A 7,831-nucleotide genomic window follows, 5' to 3' on the forward strand; every position below is an offset into this window, starting at 1 on the left:
TTGTATTGATTTACCATCAAACGAAGTTATCATAGTTGGTTAAATGAAGTCGGTGTGCCACTACAGGCCTTTTGGTGAAGTATAGGGTTGGTAAAGAGGCGTGCAAAATGGCCATAACTACATTACCCCTTTTGATAGAATAATCGTGATTATAATTTTGAGCAAAATAATCGTGATTATCAGTTTAACCATTATCGTGGGCAGCCCTATATTAACTAACATGAACTAACCATGAGCAATACATTTGTTATCTGTATTTGTTCATCTTTGTTAACGTTAATAAAAATTGAGCAGAGCAGCATTGTTCATGCTAGTTCACAGTGCATTAACTAATGTTAACAAATACAACTCTTGATTTTAATAATGTATTAGTAAATGTTGACATTAACATTAACAAAGATTAATAAATGCTGTAGAAGTGCAGTTCAGTATTAGTTCATGTTACTAATGTAGTTAACTAATGTTAACTAATAAACCTTAATGTAAAGTGTTACCGTTTATTTGAACAAATATCAAAAATCTAAAAGGTGTGCATCACACCTGACACCTAGATGAACACTATACAGTTGGTTTTGTGACTGTAAGTCATTCTTTTCAAATGCTATTGAAGTTAGAAACATTTATACTAATGTTGTATGTAACTTTAGAGACGGTCTCTAAATTTGCGAATATCAAACGTCCAACATCAAACAAACTTCATACCAGCATCTGCTTGCCTGGAGCCTAGTATTACCTACATCACCAATAAGGTGCGAGTTTGGTCCTTTTACATCACTGTACTAGTCCATTAAGCTATGTTAAGTGTTTTAAATGTCCCAATGGCAGGGGAATCCTATGACGTATGAGGGAAACCCTAGTATTACAACACAACGCCGCAATATAAAGTTAAGGAAACTAAACAACAGAGAGAAATATCTACCTCAGATTTAACGTTGGTCTGTACATTAGTATCGGGGGAATAACGTTATAATCTCAATCACGGTAGAGAAAGCTTCTTATATGTAGCCTACACAGGGAAAGTAACCGTGAAGACACTGAATTAAACATAAATGCAGATTTTGTGTCTTTATCAGCTTTTCCACATATATACTGGCCCTGAAAATCATCACACATACAATTACCACTTACTCCATTTCTGCAAATCCGTTTTAATGAATGAATGACTGTTTCTAACTGTTGCTTTGGTCTTCGTCAACACCATGGTCAACACACGCTTGCACCACCTGCTGGTGAAGCCGACTAACGGCAGATGGAGATATGCATCGGCACTCTACTGCTTTCCCTGCAGTTCCCGGATGTCCAATGTTGAATTATCTGCTGAATTTGAACCACTGAATTTATGGAAGCGAATTTGTAAAGCAAAATAAAATGGACTGAAAATTGCCAGTTGAATATTATAGGTTGTATTTTTAAACAGAATGAATATTTTGGAAGTGAAATCTGTAAGGTGAATATAAATGATTGAATTTTTAATAATGAAAATGTGTGTGAAATGTTTTGAATTGAAATATTCACAGCTTAAATATACGACCATGTTGAATTTCAGCCCATAAAAATGCAAGCCCTGAAAATACAATGCATTAAAATGCAAGCACTGTTAATGCAATGCATTTTTTTTTTTTTTTTCAGTTAGTGCAATTCAACAAGCTGTTTTGTTTCAAAAACATTTGACATTAATTTACTTCCATACAAATATGTGCTTTGGTGTATCTTATGGTTGTATTGTCAGTCATTGCATAGGCGAAAACGCCTTTTTTGACTCAAAACTAAATATTACAAAATGGTTAAACAATTACAGAAATGTTATTGATTTTTAAGGTTTTAAAGTGTAGTCTTGCATACTTTGCAGCACAAGTCACAAACAGAAAGGTTATTTCAAGTAGATGAGTAAACTGCATTTAATAAATGTGACTAAAAACATGTATTGATATGACATTTTTTAATACAACAAAATCAAAACATTAATGCCATACACATTCACACTTGGGTATGTAAATAATTTACATTTTATTGCTGTCAATAGTAATTATTTTTCATTTTAGTGTTAAAAATACGTCAATATTGTACGTTTTTGTGTTTATGAAAACGTAAGTAAATGTATGTGTGGTAGAACCACACTTTACATAAAAATACACACGTATTCTCATGAGATCACGTTGGATAAGTAGTGCTTGATTCTCTCTTTTTCTATGAAGTTACAGGGTAAGTGTGACATTGTGGGCTGTAGAGTAAGTGGCGCTTGTTACCCTCTTGTCCCATGAAGTTACAGAACAGAACAAAATACAAATAATAACAGATAATAACAATGAGAAACAAACAAGACAGGAGAACAAACACTAGTTCTCATGCGAGTTTCACAGCGCGCTTACACCACACTTCACATTGCGCTTCACAACAGGTTTACGTCAAACGTGAACTCGACTCATGCACGTGCTGGTTGGTCGAAAGCAAAAAGATGATGAGTAAATTATAAGAACATTTCTGGGTGCACTGTATTTTCTTTTAATACATAATGGCCCAGTTTCACAGACAGGGCTTAGATTAAGCCAAGATTAGGCCTTAGTTCAATTAGGACATTTAAGTAGCTTTTATAAACATGCCTCAGAAAAAAGAAGAAAGGGACAAAACATGTTACTTTCTGTCAGGATCACATCAGATTGTGTATGTATTTTTATTATACTTACCCTGTAACTACATGGAACAAGAGGGTAACAAGCACCACTTTAATTTACAGCGTGCAGATATCACACTTACCCTGTAACTACATGGAACAAGAGGCTAAGAAGCACCACTTTAATTTACAGCCCGCAATGTCACACTTACCCTGTATCTACATGAAACAAGAGGGGTAACAACTACCACTTACCCTGTAACTTCATGGAATGAGTATATTTCCCCAGTATTTAAAAATAAATAACTTGCAATAGTTTTAGTTTTACTTGGCTTGAAACAAGGCAGGCCCAAACTTAATCAGTGCACTTTTTCCATTAAAAAAAAAAAAAAAAAAAAAAATTTGCAGTGTGTCAAATTTGTAATTACCCTGTAATTTTTTGTTAGGTGCATGCTGTTTGGCTGCGTAATTAGCATATTTCCAAAACATGTTCAACCCAAAATGGGTGCTGGTTCACGTTAGATGAGTGGTCATGATGAACAGGAACTGACATCATCTCCCTTTTCCCTCTACTTGTAACACTCCCTGCAGAAAATTCAAACAGAAGCAAAAGCACAACCAAAATCACCACACTTATGAATGCAACAATACATATGCTACACTTAAACATTCTGTCGGCCCAGAGCCGCTCCCAGTTGCGCTGATCATCCCGCTGGCCCCACAGACGTCTGAAGCGTTCCATCTTCACCTTGATGACTCTTTGCGAGCCGTAGCTAGGTCTTTCCTTCGTTGGCAGAGGAGGGATCGTCACTAGTACACCCTGATTTCCTCTACTTTTGGCTTGAATCTGCGTGTTGGTGGGGCTTACAATGTGACACGTGAACCCAGGTGTCACGTTCGGCGACCTTGATTGCGGTGTTTGTTGTTAGAATGATCTTGCATGGCCCTAACCACCTTGGGTTGTTCCACGCCTTTCGCCTAAGATCTTTGAGTCAGACCCACTGTCCCAGTTCGTAAGAGTGCTGTGGTCCAACACCTGGAACTGGCAGAGCAGCTTTAACTTGTGAATGGATTGTGTTGATAGTTTTTGTTAAGGACAACATATATTTCCTCATTTGCTCATCTACCCCCGCCAAACCCTCCTGGGGAGGAGGTTCAATTCCTACTCGCATGGGACGACCTGTAAGAATTTCGGGCTCTCATGGCCATCAAAACAATGGGTAAGACTTGAACCCATGTCATTCCAGTTTCTGCCATGACTTTACACAATTTATTCTTTATTGTTTGGTTAGACCTCTCAACAGCGCCTCCACTCTGTGGCCCATAGGAACAGTGTGTTTTCAAATTTATTCTCAGTCCCCTTGCCAATTCAGTTATAACTTTATTTACAAAATGAGTTCCATTGTCACAGTACCCAGTCTCTGAATCTCGCTTAATGACGGTGGTAGCTGGATGCTATCAGTAGCAAGGGATGTAAAACCCATAAATTCAGTTGGCACATGTCCTGTCAGTGCCGTGCAGTGCCGTGTCCAAGTAATTAGATCTGTCATTTTTTTGACCTCATGAGCTGCCATGAGGAGGGGATTTGAGATCTCAGCATAATCTTGGATCCATGGCCTACAGTATCCCGTCACCCCTAGAAATGTCATCATCTGCGATTTTGTAATTGGTTTCGGAATTTTTCAGATCGCTTAAATTCGATCTAGGCCTAATGCTCAGCCATTTGCTGAGATAAGATGGCCAAGATACCTTACTTCCTGTTTTACTAACTGCAACTTATTTTTGGACACCTTATGTCCATTTTCTGCCAAGAAATTCAACAATGCACGTGTGTCAGCTTCACAGGAGGCTTTGTCTGGAGAGCAAATCAACAAATCATCAACATACTCAATTAATATACTACCTTTAGGTGGAATGAAACTTTCTAAATTCCTGGAAAGTTCTTCAGTAAACACAGTGGGAGATTCTGTATATCCCTGCGACATTACAGTCCAAGTCCAGCGCTTATTCTGGAATTGGAATGAGAACCAGAATCTACTCTCTGGGTGGAATATATTTAGAAATATTATTTCTCTCCTCACTGCACAACCTGTGAACTGTCACTATCTGCATTGTTGGATATGCTCTTACCCCTGCTTCATTTGTATAATACCCATCATCATGCCAAGTCCAGCCCCCTCTCTCCACTTGCTCCGTAAGCCACACTCCTACTTCCACCCAAGAGCTTCCTCTCTTTCCCACAGAGAAGTGAGGCTGGACTTGCATCTGTTGGAAAAGAGTAGATTGAGAGGGTGTTAGTTTTACAGTGAATGCTGAGAAATACTGCGATATTAACAGATACTCAAGATTTAATGTCTCACCCAGAGATCCATTGAACCAATTTTCTTCATACTCAATGTTTCTCTCATGACCCACAAACCATGAAGTGCAATGGAAATGAGATGGTTTTTCATAATCAGCAGGTATAAAACTATATTCTGAATATGGGTCAAATGAAGGAGTTATAGCCCAATTATAATACCAATTTGGTAATATCTGAGAAAAATTAGTACTTATAGTTGTCACTTCAACTCCTTTCAAGGTAACATCGATTGTTAATCCTAATTTAGACATTAAATCCTTACCCAACAGATTCAAAGGGCATGTTTGAGAAATCAGAAATGAATGTGTACACTTTTTCTCCCCATTAACTACTGCTAATGACATTGACACTTTATCAATTTGTGCTAACCCTGATATACCATAAGTAGTACAAGTTTGGTCAGAAAGTGGCAATTTATCAAATTTAGATGCAGTCTCTACCGTAAGTGTTGATCTTGTGGCCCCAGTGTCCAACAGCATGGAGATTGGAAGTCCTTGTACAAGTATTGTCATCATTGGATTTGAGTTCGGGTCTTTAGTCAGTTGAATAAGCTGAGTTGCTCGGGTTTGAGTGTCTCCCTCCTCATCCTATGCTGTGGAGCTTGGTGGTGGCGGAGGGGGAGGAAAAGAAGAAGTGTATTGTTGCTCTCTGTAGTTCTGCCTCTGTGGTGGATAGCTCTGCTGTGGCTGCTGTCGGAAGTTATTTTAGTACTGCTGCTGTTGGGGGAAGTTGTTCGGACACTCCTTAGCCCAATGACCTCTCTGGCCGCAGGTTCTGCACCTGTCCCCAACCCTGCCATTCTGTACCATCCACCTGCCACGACCTTGGCCTCTTCCTCTTCTTGTCTCTTGATAGTTGTCATCTCTTGGCATTTGGTTGCTAGACTGGGACTGGTAAAACATATACTGAGCATTTTCCAACTTCTTCTGTTTCTCTGTGTTCCTCTTTTCGTCATTCTGCTCAGCATGCTTGGCATGTTGCATCACACTTCCAGATTCTAAGCTTCCCATCCAATGCAGGTCAGTTTGACAGCTTTCTGTATGTTTGGAAGCAGGCCATTCACTAAATGGTGTTTCAGAACCCCGGTATTGTCGGTTCCTTCTGGAAGACCTGCACATTCATCAACAACAGTCTTTAGTCTTGCAAGATAAGCAGTGACAGTCTCACCTTTCACCTGCTTTGTGTTGGCAATTGCCACCCAATCTGGCCGTAGTGGGTAAGCCAGTCTCAGTCTCTCAAGCATTGCTGTCCACTGGACTCTCCACTCCTGAGTTTCAGTTCCTCCTTCATCCAGACGCTGCAGGGCGGGGTTGAAAGCGCCTTCGCCTGCTCCACGCACTTCTGTCCACTTCAGTCCCAGTCTAGCACTGAATATTGCTGACCAGTCTCAACCTGTAGGTTTATAAGTCACATCAACATTTGTAACTGCACTTATAAACCGCTCTACCCCTTTTTCTGGATCTGGGAGCGCAGCTGTCACATTTCGAAGTTCCTCCAAATCCCAAGGCCTCTCCACCCTTCGGCACCTGGAAACTGAAGCATAGGCAAATTACAAGCTTTTTCAGTCTTTTTCCCAATCACAGAGACCGACCGGGTTTTCACTGGATGAGTGAGAGGTGGTTTTCCAGCTTTTCTTTTCACCCCCTTAAACACACGACTGAAAAGCTCGCGTAACTTGGTCTGCAAAGCAATAAGAGCAACCTTTTCCTCCTCACCTTTTCTTTGCCTTTCGTACCGAGTACTGACTTAAGTTACCTGTTCCTGGGGCGTCTCCAGTTGCCACCCGAGCGTCTCCAGTCGACACCCGAGCGTCTCCAGTCGACACTCAATAAATTTCCTGATCTTTCGGAGCGTCTCCAGTCGACACTCAATAGTACTCGGAGCGTCTCCAAATCGACACTCAATAATATATGATCTTTCGGAGCGTCTCCAAATCGACACTCAATAATATCTCGATCAACGTCTTGACCCTCAAAAACCTAGTGTTCCCTAACCTGACTTGCTGCAGCAATAACCAGAGACTCCAGTTTTTGTCCTTCAAAGTTTTAATCACGGCCGGGAGAGTTCTCATCAATTCCAGAGAATCTCTCTCCGAACAAAGGAATACAGCAGGTTTTATAGGATTTCAGGTAGGGAGCCACATTCGTGACAGGTAGCATCACTCTTATATTTGATACTGACACAAAGGAAAAGGCACAGGCCTACAGAAAGATTTTATTGTCATCAGATGTAGATTTGCACACTACCAGCATCTATAGAATGATTTTGATCAGCATTTAGTGTTCATAGCAGAGGGCTCTCTCAACTTGTTATATTTTACAGTTTGTCAAATGATACGATTTTGTAGTCTTCGCATACACATGCACCCCTCAAAAGCCTGAAACCACAGAGCCCCCCCACATAACAAATCCCAATTTAACCTCTGGGTGTACTGATGTATCTGATGTACTCATAACCACAGTGACGTGTGATCCAAAAATCACAACATCAAGTTGAGTACCATGAGTACCAATCCTTATTTTACATAGCGTCCTTGGGTGGGCGAAAGTAAAATCACTACATTGAGCTTTTCTTCAAATGTCCCATCTCCTTCAAAGACATCTGCATAGTCCCATTTTATTTGTTCTGCAGTCCACTGCTTTGACTCCTCCCTGCTTTCATCCACAGCTATGATATTTTGATGCATCACATTAATCAGCTGCATTTCTTGGCATGCTTTTTCTGCCCAGAATGGGTCAATATGCATCTTTCAAACTTGAGTTTGTATTCTTTTCCATTGCTTGGGTTTTTTACCTGAGGTGTGCACTTTCCAAGTGGAGTCAGTGTGGTCTTGCTGTACATCAGTAAAACCTGGTTGC

Source organism: Ctenopharyngodon idella, chromosome 2 (assembly GCF_019924925.1).
Source record: "Ctenopharyngodon idella isolate HZGC_01 chromosome 2, HZGC01, whole genome shotgun sequence".
NCBI classification, from domain to species: Eukaryota; Metazoa; Chordata; class Actinopteri; order Cypriniformes; family Xenocyprididae; genus Ctenopharyngodon; species Ctenopharyngodon idella.